We start from the raw sequence: 25578 nt of genomic DNA on the forward strand, positions 1-25578 counted from the left end.
ATTTTGGAGCCCATGCTCAAGAGAGTGATCCTTCATGCCTTAAAGTCCTTTATCCCCATAACATTTGTCAGCTATTGTAGCTTTGTAGCTTGGGAAGTGTGAACAGCATGCCTCCTGTACCTATGCCGATGAGGAATCCTCAGACTTATCCTCAAATCATTTCTTTGCCTAAAGCCCCAGAGGGCTCAGTCTGATAACAAACTCAGCAACAAATCTCATGATAGCTGAGCAAATAGAAGTAAGAACTCCCCTTAGTTTGGCTTTAGTATGAACATGCCAACAAAAGTGCTAATTCTGAGATAGCACTGAGCAGCAAAAGTAGAACATTTACTGCTGTTGTTTTATTTATTACTGTTATTAAGCTTCCAGTCAGAGAAAAACTAACTTTCTTTTATTATTATTATTTTTAATAGATTGGAAAGATGTATTTGTAGCTGGAACTCCAGCTTTGCAAGAGATTTGTAGCTGTACTGTCATGTTCCTGAGCATATTTTTCCATCCACTTCTCTTCACACTCCAGGTTCCACCACTACTGAATTCTCACGAATACTAATGGCTCCTTAGCAGTATGTGGCACAGAAAAAGAGGGGAACAAAGAAAAAGGTTTTTAAGCCTGCTCTGAGACAGTGTGCTACATGTAGAGAAAGCTTTTTATCTTGTCACTGTACGAGTCTCTTTTGCATTCCCCAGTTCTTTTTATGATACTATAGCAAGTGCTTCCTCAGAACTGATTATTTTTATCCTTTCCTTCTCAGTGGATATGCTGCACCACTCAAATACAGCATATGGTTGTCTATAAGGATATTCATGGAATAATCATCAATACAAATGAAGCTTTTATAATATAGATGTTATAGACATTATATTTTAGAAGCAAAACTAAGAGTATTTATTTAACATTGTTCTGCATATTTAATCTCTCCCAAACTGCAAATGTTGTAACTGTACATGCTTCATCATCTAATATATATATATATATTTATGTAGTAGGGAACAGATTTTAACTGTTACATATTTTCTTGTTTAAAAGAGTGCAATGTAATGTTCGAATTAATATTTGTTTTACAAATTATGAAAATAATTGTAGTATATAGTTAAGATAACTTGTGTTAGAAACACCTCAGGTAGAAGATCCAGCTGTTCTGGGATAAAATCTGGTGCTTTTCATATCCAGGTAAGCTTTTTCAGCTTAATATTATGGGAAAACAAACAAAACAAACAAACAAAAGAAAACTATTTTTTGTTAGATACAGACATACATACTTACATACATAGTTGTTTTTTTTTTCTAGGATCTCCTGTTTATCTGAACCACTTTCATAACAAAGAGGAAAGAAAAATATGTTTTTTTCTAGTAAAAAATCAGTAAACAAATGTCAGTTTTAAGTCTATAAGAAGTATGATTGAGAAGAAGATTTATGAAATAGTTTATATAAATCTAAGCCATGAGGATTGATTTTTTCCAAGTCCTTCCTGGCTTTAAAGAAAAATAAAAATGAGTAAGCAGTCTCCTTTGCAGGTGGGGGAAGGGGAAGAGGGGAGTACGGAGAAGGATTATGCCACAAGCTCTCAGAGTATCTGCCTGAGGTCTCACTGTAAATATCTTTTCTAAAAACATTAATTAATGAACTAAAGTAGAGTAGGACTGGGACAATGTGCCTGTGCTATGTGATTTCCTTATTTATATCTTTTTTGACTGAAATTTGCAATAAATGTGTCTCATTTTTTTGTTTGCTTTTGTTTTTGTTATAGTAAATGTTCAGCATTTTGTGTCATGATGAGAATTTTAATGAATGCAAAACAAAAGCATTAGTGAGGGTTAATGCCCAGTATATGAATCAGGTAGGTACATGTATTCATTAGCACTGATTACTAACACTCTTTCAAGCTATTGTACATCATAATGTGGGTCAATCAGATGCACCACAAAAAGACTTATAAAAGAGTTACTGACACTTTTCATGTTCACTTCCAACTCTGGATTGATCCAAAGTTTGTTCACAAAAATGATGGTGTAATCTTAGCCTGGAACACCAGAGCTTCCACTTTTTTTTTTTTTTTCCACAAGTACAGCCCTCTTGAGGGGCTTAGAAATGTAAGTGCCCAGAAGAAATGGGTCCTGAAAAGAGTCTGCTCTGAACAGCAACCTTTACACATGTCACAAGCGATGGAATGTTTGTGTCTACCCATGGGGAATTAACTACTTCCCCTTGAAGCCTGGCTACTTCAAAGATAAAGTAGTAGTTTATTTTTTTTTTCTCTTTAATTATTATTTTTTTATTTTTTTCCTTCAGGATGCTAATAACACCATCAACAGGTATGCAGTGCTGAAGAACGCAATTTATTTTGTAACAGCCTGAGAAAACCAGAGAAATTCCAACAGACCAATGGGGAAAAAAATGTTTGACATACAAAATATAATATTGCTGGAGTCTAATCAGTAATCACTGTCAGCAAAATAAGCACAATCATGAATTATACCTTATGTGATTCTTTTGCTTTCAGTCAGTTCATGCGAGTGGTGAGTTTGACAGTTACGCCTTTGACACAGTCTTTAGCCTGGTGAACTGGTACATGGATAAAATGTAGCACTCATGCTTTTCTTTCTTTCTTTTCTTTCTTTCTTTCTTTCTTTCTTTCTTTCTTTCTTTCTTTCTTTCTTTCTTTCTTTCTTTCTTTCTTTCTTTCTTTTTCTTTCTTTCTTTTTCTTCCTTTCTTCCTTTCTTCCTTTCTTTCTTCCTTTCTTCCTTTCTTCCTTTCTTCCTTTCTGAACTCCCATTTTCTTTAATGAAAAAAGAAATTGTAATATTTAACGTAAAATATGGAATCTTTTTCTTAAGAAAATAAACAAGCACTCTACTCAAAAAAAAAAAAACCACTAACGATAGTAAACTCTTCCTTTTGCTGTCTAGTTTCTTATAGACATTCACCAACATTGCTCAATCTAAAGCCATTTACAGTTTTTGACACCAAATTCTAAGATGTCAGTTTTAAGTGGAAGCAAACTCTCAGTTTTGCCTGTTTTCTTTTTTCTTTTTTTTTTTCTGTGTCCCTCTTCCAATTTTACCATTGAATTTATCACATTCATTAGAGCTGTTTATCACAGAAATGCACTGCTAAATAGCAAAACACTTAAGCGAAGGAGACAGGGAATGGAAACATGTTTTAGGTATATGTAGAGTCACTTTCTCACCAACAGCTCTTGTAACGGGATCCTTGAATGGGATTTTCCAATTCTCTTGGGGAGCTAACATTCATAAAATCACAGAATCATAGAATCATAGAATGATTTGTGCTGGAAGTGACCTTATAGATCATTTAGTTCCAACCCTCCTGCCATTGACAGGGATGCCACCCACTAGATCAGGTTGCTCAAAGACCCATTCAGCCTGGCCTTAAATACTTCTAGGGACTCTTTGTCAAGGAGTGTAGTGATAGAACAAGGAGTAACGGCTTTAAACTAAGAGTAGATGGGGATTAGATATAAAGAAGAAATTCTTTACTATGAGGGTGGTGAGGCACTGGAACAGGTTGCCCAGAGAAGCTGTGGATGCCCCATCCCTGGAAGTGTTTAAGGCCAGGTTGGATGGGGTTCAAGCAACCTGGTCTAGTGGAAAGTGTCCCTGCCCATACCATGTGTGTCTGTGTGCACACGCACGCGCGCGCATGTATGTGTGCCCAACCCAAACCATTCTATGAAGTACCCTACTCTACCTGTACCTCAGTGGAAAAATAGGCAAATACATAACTATAGCAGTACACAGCAGCTGACTTAGATGTTTAAGTATATCTGAGGACTTAAGCCACAGTTCCTGTTTCCTGATGATTTTTAGTCTTATTTCCCCCTTAAGATTAACTTATAATTGCAGCAGTTATCTAGATCAAAGCATGCTATTTTCCATTCCTATATCATTAATGATTACTTATTTATTTTCTACTTCCTTTTTATGCACTTACTTATCCTAGTTCCTCTGTTTCCTGATCGATATACGTTAGAAACCTTGTTGTCTGTAATAGCAGGCAAATTAGCTTGAGGATGCAAATGGTCCTTTTTTTTTTTTTTTTTAATTTTGTTTTCCCAGTAAATTATTTAAAAGGCTTCAAAGATACTCCCACAAGGTCAAGTTTATCAACTACCTATGAATTTTGCCATTGAGCCCAGGGTAATGAATTTTATGTCTGATAACCTGTAAACAGAAATGTTTTAAGAAGAAGGCCAAATATAAAATCTCTGGTACAGATCAGTTCAGGCAGTTTATAAATTAACTGAACACTAAATCATATCATTTCTTCTAGGATCTCAGAAGATTTCTGGAAATCACAGGAAAGCAGGCTCCAGGGAAAATGAGAGATATATTTTTGCTTTTAAATGACTAAATGTCTACGATGAGACAGTTCAGAACTTTAAAAATTCTCCTCTCATTATTATACTTTGAAGGTTTGTTTCATAGATCAATGAAAGAAATACAAAACCTCCTTTGATTTTAGAGGACTTTATATCATTCCCCATGTGAATTGCAGGAGACATTATATAAGTGAACACAGAGATAAGCATCCAAATGCATTCACTGTATTTGCAAGAAGATAATACACCCACGTTTAAGGGTACTGAAACTGAAATACTATGCCATCTTAGGCTCCATGATTCAAATCACTTTGATAAGAATTTCCCTACTGTAACTTAGGTCCAGGTGTTTATTTGTGTTTATCAGCCAGCTGTGAACACATTCCTCTGTTTTCTACACCCTTTATGGCAAAGCCAATGCATGGCTTTATACACTTGACAAATGTACTCACCCATGATTGCATCCTCCTGTGGATCATTGGGAAAAAAGCTCCCTGACTTCTTTCAATCCAGCCTTGCTAAGGACACAGAATTATTAGAGAGTGTTCAAAGGAGCACTACAAAGATGGTGAATGGTCTAGAGGGCAAGATGTGTTAGGAGAGGCTGAGGTCCCTTAGCTTGTTCAGCCTAGAGAAGAGATGACTGAGGGAAGGCCTCATGGCAGCCTGCAGCTTCCTTGCCAGGGGAGCAGAGGGGCAGGTGCTGATCTCTGTTCTCTGGGGACAGTGACAGGACCTGAGGGAATGGCATGGAGCTGGGATATGGGAGGGTGAGGCGGGATGTTAGGAAAAAGGTTCTTCACTGAGTAAGTGGTTGGGCAATGGAACAGGCTCCTAAGGGAAGTGGTCAAAGCACTAAGCCTGTTGGAGTTCAAAAAGTGTTTGGACAATGCTCTGAGACATATGGTCTGATTTTTAGGGTGGTCCTGTGTGGACCCAGGACTTAGACTTGATGATCCTTGTGGTTCCCATCCAACTTGTGGTTCCCATCCAAGGCCTCTTTCTTTCTCCACATAACCAGACACTTCTGATGCAAAAACAAATGCCTATTGCACTCTCTACTGATGTCAGTGGGGAAGCTTGGGAAGCTTCCTAGTCACATCTAGGAAAAACAGGCTGCACAGAGAGGGAAAGAAGGTCTATAGCATGTCTCTCCCGGTTAGGTCGAATGAGGTTTGCCAGTGACAAATTGTCATACCGAACTTGACTGGGTTTGAAGTAGAATATGCCTGGTGGTATGTCCCATCCCAACCTTTAAATCACACTGAAAGTGACACCCATGAAGCTTCTTCTGTGACTTATGCTGTTGCTGTAACAAAAAATACCCCATAAGAAACTGTCTACAAAACAGACAGAGGCCTGAAATGTCAATAAAGGTGGCCCTTAGGGACCTCTGAGGACTCCTTCCATCTGAAGAGACCTCCTACAGTCAAGGGACAGTAGATCTGCATGCTGTAAAATCAGTTCATAATGAAACACTCTATATAAATGAGGAGGGCCTGGAAAAATGCCACTTATCCTTTAATTCATGTTACAGTGGTTAGTTTTTCTTAGAAGGAAAAGGTTTGGAAATTGTTACTTCATTTTTAACACTAGAGGTAAAATGCCATTTCTCATTGAAGTTAATTGCTTGGGTGTAGGTAATTATATATAATGCCAAGCAAGACAATGTTAATCCCAAAACATTTCTTATTCCTTCCTTCTAACATATTTCTGTGTCTGTGGTTGACTTTGACTTGCAGAGTCCTTGAAGCATAGATCATCCCTCATGAGTATCCGGAGAGATCTTCATATTTTATAGATGTTACCACAAACAGCTTTTCTTTCTCCTTTGTTATAAATGAGACCCGTCAGCAAAGTGTGGTTTAAGAGAAGACGATGTACCTGGGTTGATTCTTTTACATGACAGTACTCCAAATCAGGACTACTTATTGCTTTTCAGTTTCTCAGATACTTGTTAGTCATTAACTGTTCATAGGAAAAGAACATATGCTACAATTATCAAAATGAGAAAAATAAATAAATAAAGCATGCATCTGGTTGTCTTTAAAATCTCTAGTATGCCCACTAGACCCAAATTCCTTGACTAAATAGCAAAGCAATTTTGATTGTAGGAAATAATTTCTTTGTAAAACATTTGAGTCTTTCCTACAGTTTTTTATTTTGTTTCCAGAGGAGGAAATGTCAAGAATAGACTGCTATTTGCTTATTTAAATGTTGCAGCCTCCGTATGTTATAATTAGAGTTTGCTTCTCTCAGGAAAAAAAAAAAAAAAAAAAAAAGGCTTTTCACTGTGCACCAGTTAAAAATTCAATTACATAAACTAGAAAATTAGAGGTTCCCCTTTCGCTGGAAACAGATGACCACAATTGCAGACCATGCAAACACTTCCTTACCTTCCTGTACTAACCAAATTTTTGTTTATTCCAACTTTCACAAGTGAACCCTGTCAGGGACTGTGAAAGGGATTATCAAGACTGCCATGGTAAGCTTTACATATGTGTGAAATACAGGTAATACTAATAAAAAGCTGCAATACCTTTTAGAACTATTGGTAATCAGAGAGATGAAGTAAAAAAGGAACCTGTGTGACTATGAGATAGCTGTATTCAACTTAATCTAATTGTGACTATCATTGCTTCACTTCTGGAAAACATCTCACTGAAGTACATGTTTCTCACTATGAAATCAGTGAATATGCTTTAAGCATGTGCTTAAAGTCAGTCATAACATTAAGTATTACTCTGAGAAAGACAGTTTCCAGTGGAAAATTAAGTATTTTCCCGAATCAAGGATTTAACAAAAGAAACATTTTCATCTCTGTGAACTAGACTTGCAGGAAGAAGTGATGTTTTTCATTAGATTCACTGTTCAGGATTGACAGAACTTTCAACTAAGCAGAGCTAAAAAGAGTTTCCTTGCCCCAAAGCCAATTTGCTCTCTAACTAACATAATAAACAAACAAACTTTGCTGCAAGGATAGAAATAGTAATGGGACACAATCCTGCTTTTCTTATACAACAAGCCTACTTTCTAATGCGTTACCTATTGGGACAACACTCTACAGACACAAGCCTGTTATTTTTCTGCACAAATTCCCAATTGAGTCTTATCCAGATGTTCCTCATATGACCCAGAAATAAAGCATTATACTATCATTTTGTTATACTCCATTAAACTCTATTTTTGAGCCAATCAGAGGTAATGTGTGTGGGCTTCATATCTGGTGCTCCTAAATCCCATCAATTAATATGTACACTGAACCTTTCTGTTAGAATATTTTATACAATGAACAAAAGAATTCCGTTTACAAAAAGCATAACAACTTATTTCTACTGTATGCTATTCCATCCTCTCTTATCTAGCCACTTTATCCACATGGATTTCTTCCAAAAGACAAATCATTCAATCAGGATTACTTTATGAGCTGCAGCCCTTTTACTGTGAAGTGTGTATCAAAATTTCAAGACAAATTTTGTTCTCTTGCGTTTGTTAAACAGTACAAAACCCCCAAAAGCAAGAAACCCTAGATGATTATTTGTTCTAGTTACAAAAACAGTTTGTGATATTTTTTTTCCACTCAACACAAGTGAACAAGGTTACTCTGAGTATTATCTCTAAATATAATGAAATTATATACAGACTGGGCATAAATGCTGTCTTAAAACGATTGCTGATATATTCAGTTCATTTTTTCATTACAATGTGATGCTGCACAAATTATGTTCTCTTAAAAGCTCTAAGAAAAATTATCATAGTGTATCTTAAATCTTCCTGAATGGAGCTTAAATTTAAGGCCTGTTAATGTTAATGTTCCTGGAAAAGGAAGCTAACATTCAGGAATGTTCCTGTATATCTTTACACATATGTAAAATTTACCATAGCAGTCTTGATAATCCCATCCAGGAATCCAGGCTTCCTTCATCTTCTTTCCTCCCTCAGCTTTCCTCCCTCCTTTACCTCAGTCAGCTTTATTGGCTACTTCCAAAGTTCCCTCTGTTGTTTCCAATAAAGAGTTACTAGAATCATAGAATCATAGAACGGCTTGGGTTGAATAAAAATCATAATTTCCATCACATTAAAAAAGTCAGATATTTTCATCTTGAAAACTCCTTATTTTCATGTATAACAAGCAAATAAGAAGCCTCTACAAAATCGAAACTAACAAGCCTGTCTGGAAATTTTTATACATACCTGCATGTCCCATACATATCCAAATTAAAATATTTAACTTCAGCCAAGACTGACAAAAATGCATCCCTCTGTACTAACTAAAGTATTTCACATGAATTGTTATTTTCAATTGCTTCAGGTGTGCTGTGCTGGTTGTCCAAGCTATGGCTACCACAACACACCAGGAGACCCACGGTCCTCCTCATGCACATTGCTTTTCAGTTGAAGGGATCTCTGAAGAAGTCTCATGGGCAACAAGGTCTTCAGAAAATTGTGTTTCCACTTCTGTAGTTCTTGAAGGTATGATTTTGTTCACCTCTAACCTCAAATTTAATATGAAAGGTGTAACTGACAGCCATGCTGTCTGAAATTACAGGCTCAGTACAGAAACAAGGTGTGCACTACTTCCTGTGTGGCTCACCTGTCTTCCTAGCTCTGTGACAGAGGGAATTAAGCATTTCTGGAAAAAAAAAAAAAAAAAAAAAAAGACCACAAGGCAACAAACAGATGAATTTGTGAGGAAATCTCTTCTGACTACGTTGTTACAAAGGTAAAAATATTTCTTTTAACATTCTGAAGTAAATTTGAACCACCTAAAAGCTGTAACAAGAAAAGGAGTTGAAGCCTTGAAATGAAGGAGTATTCATGATGTATCTTTACATGAAATTGGTCAGGCATAAATGAACATAAGGAGATTTGTTTGCAATTAAACAAATATTTCAGCCACCCTAAAACCTGATGTCTTATAAACCTCATAGAATTTGTTCTCAGACTAAATTTAATACATACTGACAGCTAGCCCTTAGGGTTGTGTTTTAGTGCAAAAGCTTTTATTTAAGACAAAAATCCTCAGCAATAGCTGAAGATCTAATTGAGTATCTTTCCAAAGTGCAAGCATATTTCCCACAATGTAATAACTTAATTATGACATTTTCATTCTATTAAAAATGGCAAGTTTAATATGGTGCTTACAGTAAGCCACAGAAGAAGGAGGATATTAAATCTTTGAAAGATCATTCAAAATTATGTAAACATCACTTAATTTGCCATGTACAGTCAAATCTTTCCTATTAATGAAAGGTTCCTTTACCGAATTCTCATACTAAAGTAGTTTATAGTATTTTCTAAATGAACTGAGCGACGTCAGATTTCAATGCAACAGTGTTACTTTGAACCCCTAGGAGATTTTATTTTATTTTTTTCATATTCCACCTGGGAGCTGATTTAAGAACTGCTCTTTTAACAGCTATGTCTTTCTTAATATTTTAACAAGTTTACAGACGCGTGGGGTGTTCTATAACATCAAATCTGCTTCAAGAAAATGTTTCTGTGAAGTTTTAGAGTTATTCAGACAGCTTTGTGAAATCTTACTGAACAGAAACAAGATGAGCTTGGTAATATCATATTGTGTCTGTTTCAGGTCATTACAAACTTATCTCTGTTAACTAGTTTTGTTGTTGTTGTTTCTGCCCTTCCACCGTCTTTTACAATCTTATATGTATATTTGCTCTTCTTATTCATCCAAGTTTTAAAATTTCAATCTCCAGCCCAATATATACATATTTCCAAATCAGGTCATTATTGAAAATCTCATTGACATCAGCAGAACTAGAGTGAATTAATTCTATTTGAGCTCAGAGCTAAAGCGATGAATATCCAATACAAATTTGCAAACATGCCTATTGTCTTTCTCTTACACCTTTCTATTTCCAGATTGTGTAAGAAGGATGGGTGGGTAATTTCAAAATCATAGAATCATAGAAAGGTTTGGGTTGGAAAGGACCTTAAAGATCATCTAGTTCCAACCCACCTGCCATGGGCAAGGACACCTCCCACTAAATCAGGTTGATCGAAACCCCTTCCAGCCTGGCCTTGAGCACTGCCAGGGATGGGGCATCCACAACTTCTCTGGGCAACCTGATCCAGTGCCTGACCACCCTCATAGTAAAGAATTTCCTCCTTATATCTAATCTAAATCTACCCTCTTTCAGTTATAGCCATTACTCCTTGTGCTATCACTACACTCCTTGACAAAGAGTCCCTTCCCAGTTTTCCTGTAGGCCCCCTTGAAGTACTGGAAAGCCACTATAAGGTATCACCAGAGCCTTGTCTTCTCCAGGTCTTCTCCAGCTTGTCTTCATAGGAGAGGTGCTCCAACCCTTAATTGTCTTTGTGTCCCTCCTCTGGACTCGTTCTAAGACTTTTATGTCCTTCTTCTGCTGGGGGCCAAAGCAAAAATGACTGATTTAAAACCGTATTTAAGTGATAGTGAAGAAAAATCTTTTCACAACACATTTTCATATCAAGTGCTGAGAACAGTAGAGCAAACAATTTTTTGTAGCTTTGCACACTGTAGTCATTTACATCTGCACAAAACCTAGTGAAAAATTAACGTGAAGGCATTTTACAAATGTACTGATCAGACATACATGACTACAAAAGAAATAGGATGAGGCCAGTCAGGTGCACTGTCTTCAGATTTGAAAGCATATAGAAACAGTGCTAGACTACATACACAGCACAAAAATTAGTTTATTGTATGAACTTTCCAAACTTTGTCCTTTTTATATGCCTATCAAGACATACCCGATGGGTTTTCCTAATCAGAAAATAGATATACAAAGAAAATAAAAATTAACATTCAACTCCTAGAAAATAAAAGGACCTATACTGTTAAGAAACACCAGTCTGTTACTTATGATAAACATAGAAAAATAGGAATTATGCACCTCTGACCAGAATGACATGAAGTTTATTCACCTCCCATATACTGGAGAGCTGAGTTCAGCCTTTTTATTTACCTCTACATCTCTGACAAATACCACTATCTGCTTTCTTTTCCTAACATCAGCTGGAAAAAAAAAATCTGGAAGCACAGACCCAGGAGGGGCAGGAAATTACACTAATTTTTAAATGAAGAGTACAGGACAGAATTTCCAAGTTTAAGTCTCCTTGCTGAGAGAACCCCCTCAGCAGTTCCCCTCCTTCAGGTGACTGCCCCTACTCTGAGAGTCAGCTCTGATCCATCATCTAGTTATGTGACACACTGTTTGGCACAGGTACTACTTCACAGAGCATTTTAGATGTCAGAATAAGTTTTATAAGTGTAAATCATAATTCAGTAACCAGCCAGGGAACACGAAAATATTGATGTCATTCATACAGCTAGAACTGTCACCTAGTCCTTCAAAAATGCCTTCAGGTTTTGTTCTACAATCAGTCTTTGAAGCTGTATGTAGACTTCCTCTTTTGATACCTGTCACAGCACGTTTTTGGCACTTTTTTTTTTTTTTTTTGAGGGGGGTGGAGGGAGAATGGGAGAAGCTGCAAATACATTATAGAACAAAACCCCATGGTCACTGCTTCTGACTGTTTTCCCATTCATTTCTGCATTTCAGCAACACTGGCAAAGAATACTTCTTGAGCTCCCAACCCTTGAAATAAATGGATGATACTCCATTTCAGTTACAGACAAATATATGCTTTCTCTCCAGCTCAGTTCTCCTAATCAACCAACGTTAGTTCATTCTTCCAAGTTTTTTCTCTTGTCTCTTTGCAAGTCCAAGTCCCTTGCAAGAAACACTCCTCCAAGTGTCTGGCAGGCACACTGGATTAATTCTCTGCACACACACTATGGACTACTGTCAACAGCTCATTGAAAACATTTATTCAGGAATGATCAACAGATGAAAAAGCACCAACATATAACACATGCAGAAACATACACAGGGTGGGATGGGAACTGTATTATGCTCAAATCTCTGACAAATAAGAAAAAAATCAACATTTCTGTCCATGCAGCAGCTAACACTGTTAGGTAGTTGTACCCCTCCCCCCCCCTTCTCTCCCCTCCTGCCTCCCCAGCCTTCATCATAATTGTAAATATTGATCTAATGATATTTTAATATAAAATTTAATACCATAATTGATGTTAATTGCCATTGTAAACTGATTAATAATACACCTGTACCTGTACCATGCCATATTGGTATCTGTGTATCAGCTGACACAGGTCAAGTCCATGTGTGTCAATTCTCCTGAATCCCAATGAAATCCAGAATATTCAATTCTAGATAAAGATCATTTTTTTGTAGACATAAATGCCTGTACAGTTTTTCCTTCTAGGAGATAAAAATGTCTTCCACTGTAGGGGAAACTAGAGGGCCAATCATACTAGCTCTCCATCATCAACAATGGTCAGTGCCAGCTACTCAGTGGTGGAGGCAAAAAAACTCAGAATAGTCAGTTACACAATATTCTTTGCCCTGGGAAAGTTTTATTTTAACATCCCGTAGTTAGAGGTTGACTATTGCCCTCAAGTATGCGGCCATACTTGCCTTCCAAAACTTTTTTTTTTTTAATTGATTTTATTTTGGGACAACTACTCTTAGAAAGTAGCAGCTGGCAATCTAACCTCAGTGACAGAACCATTGACAGTGGTTTCAAATAATAGATTTGGTTCTTTCCCACTGGTCATTAGATGCCAGGAATATATGAATGAGGCATTTAATTAAAGAAAATCCAGTGCAGAGTTCCAGTACCCACAACTTAGTCAATGCAACCAGAAAATTAGGGCCAGATCCTGGCCTGCAAAGTGCAGGTTTTTGTTTACTGGCTCTATCCTTCACCCACATAGTGTACAGATCTAGTTTGCTAACAATTTTAAAACAGGCTTTCTGCTATGATTTCAGCTTGTAGTAAGGTTATAAAAAGTTTCACTTTGACAACCAGCCAAACATATAGCATTCTTGTTACTTTGTACAGACTTACCTGGTTAGCAGTGTCCAACAAATAAATAAATAATATTAAAAAAAATAATCCAAAATCATCTTTCTGTTTAAAGTCTGCATGTTGATAAATAGCATGTTACATCAATAGTACTCACTGGGTCATACATTAGTTACTGCTCAACTTTCTTAGTCCATATTTGTTCCTAAAGACCTCAAATTGCATTCAATTCCTGAGTCACATGCAACTCCAGCTATGTTGTGCTTAGGATTTAGGAAAAAAAATCCTCTTAAGTCATACAGGGGCCAGACCTATCAGGCAGGACTTGCCATTAAGTCTGGGCATAGGCTTAGATGATAACATCATAAAAATTTGCCTGTCTTTACCCGTGTAAAGGTGAGCCAAAATTATAGCAAATTTACTGCAAGGAATCTACTCTAAGGGTAGATCTAAAAGTCTGAGAAGACAATGTGTAGAAAGAGTAGAGAGACTGGGACATGTACAGGTGCAAACATGCAGTAAATCCACCATTTTGGTGTTAATACTGCTGTTTCTCATCAACATGGGATGCAGGTTTCCATTAGTATGATCAGCATGAGTGAGTAATAAATTATGGGAACTTCATGAGGCTGGAAAAGGCTTCAGGTGAATTGGGTGAATGCCCAGTGACTGAAAGGGGAAGCTGGCTTCAAGGGCATTGTAATTTTTGGAGGACTCCTTGAAAAGGAAAAATCTGCTCATTGGTGGTGGTGAGAAATGAGTATAATACTTGTAAGACACTGTAGATCACATCATAACTTGGTTGGAAACAAAATATGCAAAGAATAAATTGTCCCATTCCTCTCATTCTCCTACCCTATCCAAATGTCTATCTGTGCTACTTTCTCCTTTTTTTTTTTTTCCCCCCCCTGCCATCTATGCACCATAGCCCCTGGCCACCTATATTTCTAAGGCCCTTCTACATGCTTGATAGCTACCATTTGTCCTCATCCTATGAGACGTGCCAAGCCTTAAAAATAACTAGCAACATCCCAGCTAATGTACAAAATATCGCTTATGAAGGGCCTTTAATAATATTATACACAAAGAGCCATAGCAAATGTTCCAGGAGAAAATCAGCTCACAATTTCCTGGCTGTGTCAAAATCTCCCAACTGCCATTGCAGTAAATGGAGTGTTTTGCTTTTAATCTATTATTTTGTGTGCAGGGATGGAAAAATGTTGGTCATTCTTTACATTCTTTTACTAAATTCCCAGAGTAAATTCATCCAGCTACTCAAAAAAAAAAAAAAAAAAAGTCGACTGGAAATAATTTATCTTCCTTCATGATTACAAAAGTTTGATCATCTATTAGAAGGGAAGAGATAGACCTATAAGTTGACCTGAGTCAAGTACGCCTGTTATTTTCTTGCCACAAACTATTGCTCTGGTTTATGTCCAGTTTGGGAATGTTTCCAAGATGATTCCAGAAAAAAATTTTCAAGTAAAACTTGTCTTTACAGTCTGTGTATGTCAACTGTAGGGAGACAGGACGTATTTTTTTTCAGAGAAATGATAAAAATGTCTGTATTCCTGAAGCACCTTTGATATAAAAAGAAATTACTCCCTTCCTATAGTAACATCTTCCCACAGTTAATTCACTGTGTGAATAGCTGATTATTTGTGCTAATTTTATCACCACTTTGTTCAATTATAACTCAGCATATGTTTCATACTATTCCCTGGGGAAGGTGTCTGTGAATACACCATTGTCTAGTGATCATGAGTATAACAAGAATGAATTAGAGGCAAGCAAAGCTGTCAATTATTATTATTATTATTATTCAATTCACCAGTAAAAGAAGAAAACACAAGAAACACCTCTACTTTTCAGAAAGGAAATATGGAAGTTGTTAGTTCATATGTAATATGAATGAAACATAAGCTTCCATTTATGATAAGCAAAAGATTAATTTTTCATTTCTGCTTTCAATTCTTCTGTAATTCTGTTCCTCTTGAGCCTGTCCCAGGCCAGTTGATCACATTCCACAAAATATCATTTTTTTTTACAAACAGGTGATGTTTTTGCCAGGGAAAAGAAAGAAACAAACAACATTTCTTTCTCTTTTTTTTTCTCCTTTCCCTGTCTCCTACAAAAAGAACAGAGATCAAAAGAAGCCTTCTCTAGAATGTCTTTTTTTAGAACTTATGCATATTTTCAATAAAGGTTAATCTTAGCTAAGAAGATCCAAAACATATATATGACATGAGAATGCAGAATCACAGAATCACAGAGTCATCCAGGTTGGAAGAGACCTCCAAGATCACCTAGTCCAACCTCTGACCTAACACTAACAAGTCCTCCACTAAACCATATCACTAAGCTCTAAATCTAAACGTCTTTTAAAGACCTCCAGGGATGGTGACTCAACCACTTCCCTGGGCAGCCTATTCCAATGCCTTGCATAATATTTACTTAGGAGAAAAATTTGATCAAAGATTGATGACCTGGTTTGCCAGACATATCTAGGGGTATATCAACTACTCAAAAGCAACAAAATTAAGTGTGTGTGTATGCGTGTGGGGGGGGGGGGGAGATTCTCCAAACCTCAATTAAAGTAATTTCCAATGTAAGACAAAGTTTTCCTTTTCTCTTCTCTATCCCACTCTTGACCTCAGAATATTTTCCCCAAGGTTAAAAGAATGCAAGTCAAAATGCAAGTCATCCTTACACCTCTTCTATGAAAAATGTTATGTTGGTTCTGTCAGCTGTCAGTATAATACTGTGCTTCTACATCACAATGCAATGACTAACCAAGGTATTTTCTGCATCTATTTTAGATTCCTGTGTCCAGATGCAATTATCACATTATCTACAAGCACATTAATATCTTTTTATTAAAGGAATGTACAAAAGGTTAATACGCCTGTCTGCTTTTTACTTATCTATACTATCTTTCTCAGCAAAATGTCATTCCCAATTCATGGTTTGAGGTTTCTGGGCAGAGAAAAAAAAAAAAAAAAAGAAAAAAATAAACAGTCAAAGCTCAAACATAATGGAGTAATCAGAAAGCAAAAAGCTAATGGTTAAATCCAAAACCACTTATTTTGTTCCCCTAAGCAATACTGCAGGCTCGGATACATTAACCAAGGTTAAATCAAATAGTCATGATGTCTGCATGTTCAATTATGCATAGCTTGAGCCAGAAACTCATTCTGAGCCAATATTCCTCAAAGTTATACCAGTTTACACCTGTCAGAATCTGGCCATGTCTCAACATAAATCTACTGAAATCTTTTTTTTTTTTTTTTTTTGTAAGCACAGCTGCAGACTGTGTCCTAAAACCAAACCAAAACAATACAAAACTAAGAAAACAAACTAAACTAAGAAAACAATACCTAAATGATATGGTCATCTAAAGACTTTTTTTTTTCCTTAAAATAGCATGAATGTGAAGTTTATTGTATCTTATTTTACCCTTTAAACCTCTCCTTAGTGCCCACATGTTTTCATGTATCTGAAAAAGTGGGTTCCTTTTGTGTTGTATCACTGAACATTGTGCAGGTCAACATCTTTTGATGTTGGACAGGAGACCACCAACTCTGGGAATTAATGGGCTCAGCTCTGGAAGTTGCCAATAGGATAGACATTTTCAGAGGAATACTTTTAGGTGGTAATTTATACAAGAAGTGGAAATAATACATTTCTTGAATGTGTTTATGGGAATCTAAATAAACTCATCAATATTGCAGACAGAAGTACATCTTATCAGCTGAAGAACTGATAAAAATGTCTGCATTAGATAATCAGTCACCGTTTTTGAGAAAAATCTCAGTAATAATAGTGCATAATAATAAACATTATACTTTAAGGAAAGGGTAATGGAATTGAAAATGCTGACAGTGAGCACACAGCCAGCAGAAGGGGAAAGGAAGAAATGTGTCAAACATCTGAAGTGATGTGCAGCAAGAGAGGACTGCAAGGGGACTAGTATGCCTGCTGCCTTCAAATATGACAGTCAAATCCAACATACAATACCACTTCTTGTCTTCTAGTGTCATTTACAGAATTTGCACTGGTTTAACATGAGGTTTTGAGCCCATTAATACCCCTGTATCACACTGTCTGCAGCTGAGTAATGTGTATAATACATATTTTTCTCATGGTGTTGGCTGTCTTAGCTATATAGAGCAGATCAAATGATTTGATTTTGGATGGAAACATGATTATTGTATTAATGCAATATTTCTTCAAGTGCTACTCTTCAGCAGACACTAAATATATTTAATCTTTCTATTTTTATAAATAAGTGTATTTTTCTGATAATTTCATATTTCTGTTCTTTTTGAATTATGACACTCTGTCCTAAGTATGTCTGCAGCCGTGACTAAAAAATATGAATGTCATCAAAAATATGAAAGTCGTCTGCTCTTCTGCAGCTGCCAACTGCATATGGCTTCTCACTTGAAAGTTCTTTTGACCAGTACCTCTGTCCCTTTGTAATAAGGAGTCACCTGAAAAAGAAAAATAGAAAACTGGAATGAACATTCTTAACTATTTTAGGAAAATTTTTACAATATCATAATTGTTAACAAAACTCTGGGATCTGTAAACCAGGGAAATATCTTAAATTAAGCTTTGGGGTACTAGTATGATTTATGTTCCAGTAATATATATACATATATATATATTTACATATATATATAATGATATTTAACTTCTGAGAAACTGTAGATTAAAATAAATAAATAAATAAAAGAACTTCAGGTTTGTATATAAATATATTTTATAATAATTCTTGTTCTTACACTATAGTATCTTGTAGCATCACAGCAACGTCATTCAGTTTCCCTAAGCTCTGCAAAAATTTAGCTAATCAGAGGCTTTGGAGTACAGTCAAACCACAAAAGATCATATTTTCTGGCCAAGTCACACCCAATAAGTCTGTAACACTCTATATTTTAACAGACCCATTACTGCTACCAAATCAGAGGTGACTGGATATGATACAAGTGAAAGACAATAACAAAAATATATTTTGTTAATAAAACATTTTAACATCTTAAAACCCCTTTACTCGGGACAAGTTCATACACTGCTGTTTTAATGTCATTTGTTGCCAACATATTCTCTACTGTTATGAAAATAATGATAAATAACTACTCCTTTAATATTAAAATAATGATATATAACTATATTATTAAAATATGATATACTTGTATGAAATAAAATCATTATCACTCTTCTTTTTCTAGAAAGTTGCCCACTATTGAATAACAGAATTGAACTGAATAACAGAAGAATTGATGGCATAAGAGAACATTGACATTGATGCTGATACAGGGGGCGGAATAAGGGATAAAATTCACATTCCACGCCTTGGTAATCAAAAAGAGAGAAAATATGCATTATTAATTCACCCAAAGTGAACTAAGTGACTTGCTGGTCCAAACACTACAGTCTCATAGGATCTTCCACTGTTTCTTACAACACTTTCCTAGCACAGATTACCTGGCTTCACTACTCTGCAAGCTCATCGTTTGCAAACTACTGTGTTTCACCACACAGACAGTTCCACTTCAGTCCCAACTTTTTTCTCATGTCCTAAGTACTAGTCAATTTTTAACCACTTTGCAAAAGGCAGAAGTTTGCTAAAATACAGATAGCAGAATGTCTTGTACACATAAAAATCTTGAGTAATTAGTTGTAGAAACAAATTGTAATTACGTCCCATATCACAAACAAATATGCTGCCAGATGCTGCCACAGAGCAAAACATGATTCAGATTTCTGTTAGGCATTGTTTTCAGGGCATACAGTAAATACCCACAGCTGTACTCAACATTCTGCTCTGCTCTCCAGCACAGTTACCTTTTTTGCACTGATTGCATGTCAGCACCATCAAGATGCAGCAAGGCCCATTGCTTACAGTGAAGCCTCATTTTCTATGGAAAAGGTCTCTGGCTTTTTAAAGTGATGTGAGCAATTCAACATTATACTGGTTTGTCTTTTTTTTTTTTTTTTTTTTTTTAAATGAGATTTTCCATTCTGAGCGGTGTATCGGGTTTACATGGAAAGGTTTTCAGCAGGGGGCTGCAGGGGTGGCCTCTGTGAGCAAAGCCTGGCAGCTGCCCCAGGTCAGACCAGAGCCAGCTCCAGCTGGCTCCAAAAGGGACCCGCTGCTGGCCGGAGCTGAGCCAGGGAGCGACACTGGTTTAGTCTCTGGGAGAGCAATTTTAAGAAAGGGAAAGATCTGCTGCACTACATCATCTGGGAGAGAGGAGTGAGAAGCAGCCCTGCAGACCCCAAGGTCAGTGCAGAAGGAGGGCAGGAGGTGCTCCAGGCACGGAGCATAATTTCCCGTGTGGCTTGTGGAGAGGCCCCTGGTGGAGCAGGCTGTCCCGCTGCAGCCCATGGTTTACCATGGTGGAGCAGATCTCCACGCTGCAGCCTGTGGAGGAGCCCATGGTGCAGCAAGTGGATCTGGCCTGAACAAGTCTGTGGCCTATCAAGAGGCCCCACAGAAGCAGTTTCTAGGCCGGAGCTGCAGCCCGTGGAAAGGAGCCCATGCAGGAGTGGGGGGTCTGGAGGGAACTGCTGCCAGTGGGGGGACTCGTGTTGGAGCAGTTTGCACCTGAACTGTGGTACAGACCCATACAGGAGCAGTTCTTGAAGATCTTCTGTCTATGGGAAGCCCACGCAGGATCAGTTGGGGGAGGACAGAATTCTGTGGCAGGGACCCCACGTGGAGCAGGGGCAGAGAGTGACTGTGAAGGAGCAGCGAAGACGAAGCGTTAGGGACTGACCGCAACCCCCCTTCCCCATTCCCCTGCACCGCTTGGGGGGAGGAAGTAGAAGAGGGTGGATGGGGGGAAGGTGTTTATAGTTGTCTTTTAGTTTCTCACTGTTATAGTCCACTGGTGATAGGCAATAAATTATGTTAATCTCCCTATGCAGAGTCTGTTTTGCCAATGATGATAGTTGGTGAGTGATCTCCTTGTCCTTATCTCAACCCTTGAGCCCTTTCCATCATATTTTCTCCCCCTTTCTCTTTGAGGAGGGGAGTGAGAAAGTGGTTGTGGTAGAGCTCAGCTGCCTAGCAGGGTAAAACCACCACAATCAGCAAAAGTTGTGTCTTTTCTGTCTTGCTGAAATTAGTACTCAAGTGAGCTTGCTCTTCTAATTACTGGATACGTGTAAATTCATAGAATTGTAGAATGATAGAATATCCCGAGTTGGAAGGGATCTACGTTGCCCAAACACTTCTTGAACTCCAACAGGGTTGGTTCTGTAACCACTTCCCCGGGGAGCCTTTTTCAGTGCCCAACCACCTTCTCGGTGAAGGACCTTTTCCCATCATCCAACCTGAACCTCCCCTCTCCCAGCTTCCTGCTACTTCCTTGGGTCCTGTTGCTGGTCACCAGAGAGAAGAGATCAATGCCTGCCCCCCTGCTCTCCCTCACAGGGAAGCTGCAGGCTGCCATGAGGCCTTTGCTCAATGATCTCTTCTCAAGGCTAAACAAACTGAGTGGCCTCAGCCACTCCTCAGACATCTTACCCTCTAGACCCTTCACCATCTTTGTAGCCCTCCTTTGGATGCTCTCTAATACTTTTATGACCTTCTTATATGGTCCTTGTGGCACCCAAAACTGCACTCAGCACTCAGGGTGAAGCCACACCAGCACAGAATAGAGCAGGACAATCCCTTCCCTCAACCAGCTAGCAATGCTGTGCTTGATGCACCCCAGGATACATTTGGCTCTTTTGGCTGCCAGAGCACACTGTTGGCTCATGTTCAACTTACCATTGACCAAAACCCCCAGATCCCTTTCCCTGGTCTTTAGCTGCTCACCCCCCAGTCTGTATGTATAGCCAGGGTTGCCTCATCCTAGGTGTAGAATATGACACTTGCTGTTGTTAAACTTCGTATTGCCGGTGATTGCACAGTTCTCTATCTTGTCAAGATTTCTCTTCAAGTTCCCTCTACCCTTTACAGAGTCAACAGCTTCCCCAATTTAGTGTCATCTGCAAACTTATTAGGTACACCTTAAAGTCCTGCATCCAAGTTATTAATGAAAACATTTAAGAGAACTGGTCCTAAAATGGAGCCCTGTGGCTAGCTGCCAGCCTGATGTAACCCCATTTACTATAACCCTTTGAGCCCAACCCATCTAAAAATTGTTTACCCATCATATTATGCATTTATCTAGCTATATCCTGGACATTTTGCCCAGGAGGATACTGTAAGAAACAGTTTTGAAAGCTTTACTGAAATCCAAAAAATTACATTAACTGGTTTTCCTTGGTCAACTAGGTGGGTGACCTTGTCATAAAAGGAAATTAAGTTTGTTAATCGGGACCTTCCCCTCAAGAAGCCGTATTGGCTCTGACCAATGACTGCATTGTCCTTCAGGTGTTTTTCAGTAACTCCCAGAATAATCTTCTCTATAATTCTAACAGGCACTGAAGCGAGTCTGACAGGCATGTAATTACCAAGGTTTTCTTTCTTGTCCTTCTTGAAAATTGGAACAACATTTGCCAGCTTCCCATTAGCTGGGACCTTTCTAGATTCCCAAGACTGCTGAAAAATAATGAGGTCTCACGATGACATCAGCCAACTCTTTGAGTTCCCTGGGATGAAGCCCATCAGGCCTTATAGACTTATATGCATCCACCTGGAGCAGCAAATCCCACACAAGTTCAGAGTTAGCTGGGAGTTTATCGTTCCCGGAGTCACGGTCCTTCGACTTAGGGGTCCCAAAGCCCATCACTGGTGTGGAAGGCAGAGGCGAAGAAGGCATTAAACATCCGATTTGTCTATGTTCTTAGTTGTGAGGTGACCATCCTCATTAAATAACAGACCAATGTTTTCTCTGGTCTTCTTTTTTCTGTTAACATAATTAAAACAAACAAACAAACAAACAACTTTTAATTTTCCCCCACCATACTGGCCAGCTTCAACTTTAATTGAACTCTGGCCACATACATTTTCTCTCTACGATGGTGAACAATATCACTGTAGTCCTCCCATGTCACCCAACCTCACTTTCAGTGGCCATACACATTCGTTTTGCACCTAAATTCACTGTTACAAGTAACATACCACTCATGTTTTATTTTATCATGGACTTAACACCTTTATATTATCACCATCTTTAAATCCTCTCATTCATTTTCCCTCCTCCGACATGAAGCACAGCTTGTTTTTCTCACCTTCAATATCCTTCACAAGTTAGTATCACAATCATAACCTAAAAATGTGACCATTTATCCTGCAGTGCAATAGCTCTGTCAGTATTGCCAACCAAGTTTTCCGGATTCTTCACTTCTCTGAAAAATAATTTGCTATCCTCCATCCAGTCTCTTTCTTTTATCTCGTGTATGGGGAAAGGTCACCATCAATTCTTCTTGGTGTTCTGATCTTATTTAGGGCATAGAACAAAGTTTTTTGTTTGTTTGTTTGTTTGTTTGTTTTCTAGTACTGGATAAATAGTTACAGAGCTGAGATCACTGCCACAGACTGAGAGTCTCTTACATCATCTCTATTCATTTGTTACTCTGCTTCTCCATCACACCTGAACCCATCTTGCTTGTCTCAAATCTTTTACATTATTTGATGATCGCCCTGATTGTGACCCTCAACTATTTGCCTTCATGTTAAACAATAATAGTAAATGTAGGGGAAAAGGGGTTATCTTTGCATAATGACTTTGTATGCCAAACCCACGCCTTATATGTCTTACATGCTTAGACTGAGAAAGGCATTGTTGCATAAGATTACAAAAAGACAAAAAGACCCCTTGCTGTGAACATCTTGCCAGTTTCCTGGGGCCAGACTGTCATTAGAGAAGTAGTAAAACTAAGAGAGAATATAGAAATGCTGAGGAGAACCTGAAGAAGAAAGGTTGTTTAAAAAAGCTGTTATGATCCAGAAATAACAGTGAAAAACGGGAAATAACTCAGCATCATAAGCACCCAAAATAATTGATTTCTTGTTTTCAAAAGTAATAAGAATGATCATTTCCTGAATTTTTACTATTAAAAAATGTGCAGAGACATTTTCATATGCCAAGCTCAGATATTAGGAAAGCAATATAAATCCTCTAAACATAACACTTAAAATGGAAACGCATTTGCTTGCATATAATAATAGAAAGTGCTCTATGCATACAATTAACCTATGGTAAAAGAGATTGGTAGTCACTCAAGAGTATCTGAAAGAACAGCATCTGTATACAAAGAAGAAACAGCCTTTTTGCTAAAACCAGGAGTGGTGGAATCATTTAACCATAAGAATCACTTTCTTCTTTCTAAGGGAAGGTACAACAAGTTGTTTTTACTGTCATTGATGCTTCATTCAAAGCATTTTGACAAATAAGATATATACCTTGATTTAGCAGTCTGCCAGTTCCCAAGTTGCTGTGATGTTGTTTTTGTGGTTTTGCACCAATGCTTTTAAACAAGTAGCTCTGTCATAAATGATAATTCAGCAAACCCAGACTGTTTCTGTTTGTTTATTTATTTTGCTTTCTTATGTTAGAGGTTAGGCACAAAATAATCCTGCCTTTGTGTCATCAACTCTACATCAGACAGTCACAGATCATAGTGCAGCATTCAGTGCCACCATTTGCACTGAGGATTACTGCCTTCAGCATCCCAGGACAATACAATGACTGAATAGGATTTCTCTTTACATTTTGCTTTTTGTCTGGGGGAGGGTGACTGCATCCACTTGAGGTTAAAATTCTGAAATAGGCATCCAAAGGGAAGATAGAAAGAGAAAAATGTTACACCATAAGACTAAATACCATTTAAAAAGTGGTTGGCTTTATCAACTGAACTTTTACCTCTGATAATAGGTGTCTTTTTGCACTGTGCCTAGAATAAAGAAAAAAAAGATAGAAAAAAGACCAGAAAGAGAGAGCAAAGAAGAGAGAATAAGAGATGCAGAAAGGGGAAAAAAAAAAAAAAAGGATAAAGAGGAGGAAGAAAGACAAACAGAAAAAGAGAGAGGGAAGAAAGAGAAAAGAGAAACAGAAGAGGAAGAGCAATATGGGAAGGAGAAGGGGAAGGGGAACGAGAAGGAGGAGAAGGAGAAGGAGAAGGAGAAGGAGGAGAAGGAGAAGGAGAAGGAGAAGGAGAAGGAGAAGGAGAAGGAGAAGGAGAAGGAGAGGAGAAGGAGAAGGAGAAGGAGAAGGAGAAGGAGAAGGAGAAGCAGAGGAGAAGGAGAAGGAGAAGGAGAAGGAGAAGGAGAAGGAGAAGGAGAAGGAGAAGGAGAAGGAGAAGGAGAAGGAGGAGAAGGAGAAGGAGAAGGAGAAGGAGGAGAAGGAGAAGGAGAAGGAGAAGGAGAAGGAGAAGGAGAAGGAGAAGGAGAAGGAGAAGGAGAAGGAGAAGGAGAAGGAGAAGGAGAAGGAGAAGGAGAAGGAGAAGGAGAAGGAGAAGGAGAAGGAGAAAGAAGGAGGAGAAGCAAAGAGAGAAAGCAAAAAAAAAAAAGAAAAGGAGAAAGAAGAAACATTTGTAAATATTCTTAGACATACAGATTATGCATTGGTGAATGGTTCTTTATACATGATATTTATGGGGTATTTGGTTTGTTTTGTGATTTTGTTTCAACTTTTAAGGAGTGCCGTTAATGTGATTAATTAGCAAGAATTTATTGACTAAAAATCTGCACAGCCAAACATATATGATTTTTAAAATGTATTTTTTCAGGTGAAACTATAAACCAGGGTTCTAATTAAGCCCTGCTGTTTCCTGAGATTTTGTATGTGTTACACTGGGAAGGAAAGTTACATGGAACTTTACTTGATCATGGAAGAAAAATCTGGAGAGTAAATTCAAGCATTCTATTCAGTTCTCAAATATAGTCTTCACTTGAGGGCTACAGTGAATTTATGCCCATGTTAAACATTAAAGCTCTGTTATGGGGCCAAATAAGGGAAAAACTCAAATCAGTTCAAATATTATGAGGGTAGAACTTCAGCACCACTACAGCAGACACCATTAGCACTACTAGATCAGCCCTGAAACACCATGATTGATCAGTTTGTTTTTCTGACATTCTATTATTTGCATTCTCTTCACATTATTTTGATAAATTGAGAAGCTTATTTTCTATAACACAAAACATTTTTTAATAAGCATAGTGTTTTTTAAAGGGATTTGAAGCTTTGAAATTTATTTTGCAGGGAGCTTGTGGGTAGCTATAGCTGAAACTGTACTCTGCTGAGATCTTACCCACTTCAAAGAGAAGTTCTTTATAAAAATTGGAGAGGAAAGGGGTAAATAAGTGTAATCACTGATTTATGCAAATTTAAGATAGAATTTAGGTTCTTGTCTCCTGTGAAGGATCC

General features: G+C 37.7%; 1 long non-coding RNA gene across 2 annotated transcripts; it reads right to left on the bottom strand.

Annotated features, from left to right (window-relative positions):
* Positions 1 to 1529: 1529 nt before the first annotated feature.
* Positions 1530 to 13494, bottom strand: LOC308187804. 2 transcript variants are annotated; one of them, XR_013944928.1, is made up of 3 exons: positions 12489 to 13494; positions 10618 to 10734; positions 1530 to 2782 (listed from the first exon to the last, which is right to left on the bottom strand). It is a non-coding gene; the product is annotated as an uncharacterized lncRNA (long non-coding RNA). The 2 variants fall into 2 exon arrangements; XR_013944929.1 differs by having other exon boundaries at positions 10618 to 10737.
* Positions 13495 to 25578: the final 12084 nt, after the last annotated feature.

Source organism: Anser brachyrhynchus (assembly GCF_964034855.1).
Source record: "Anser brachyrhynchus genome assembly, chromosome: 1".
NCBI lineage: Eukaryota > Metazoa > Chordata > Aves > Anseriformes > Anatidae > Anser > Anser brachyrhynchus.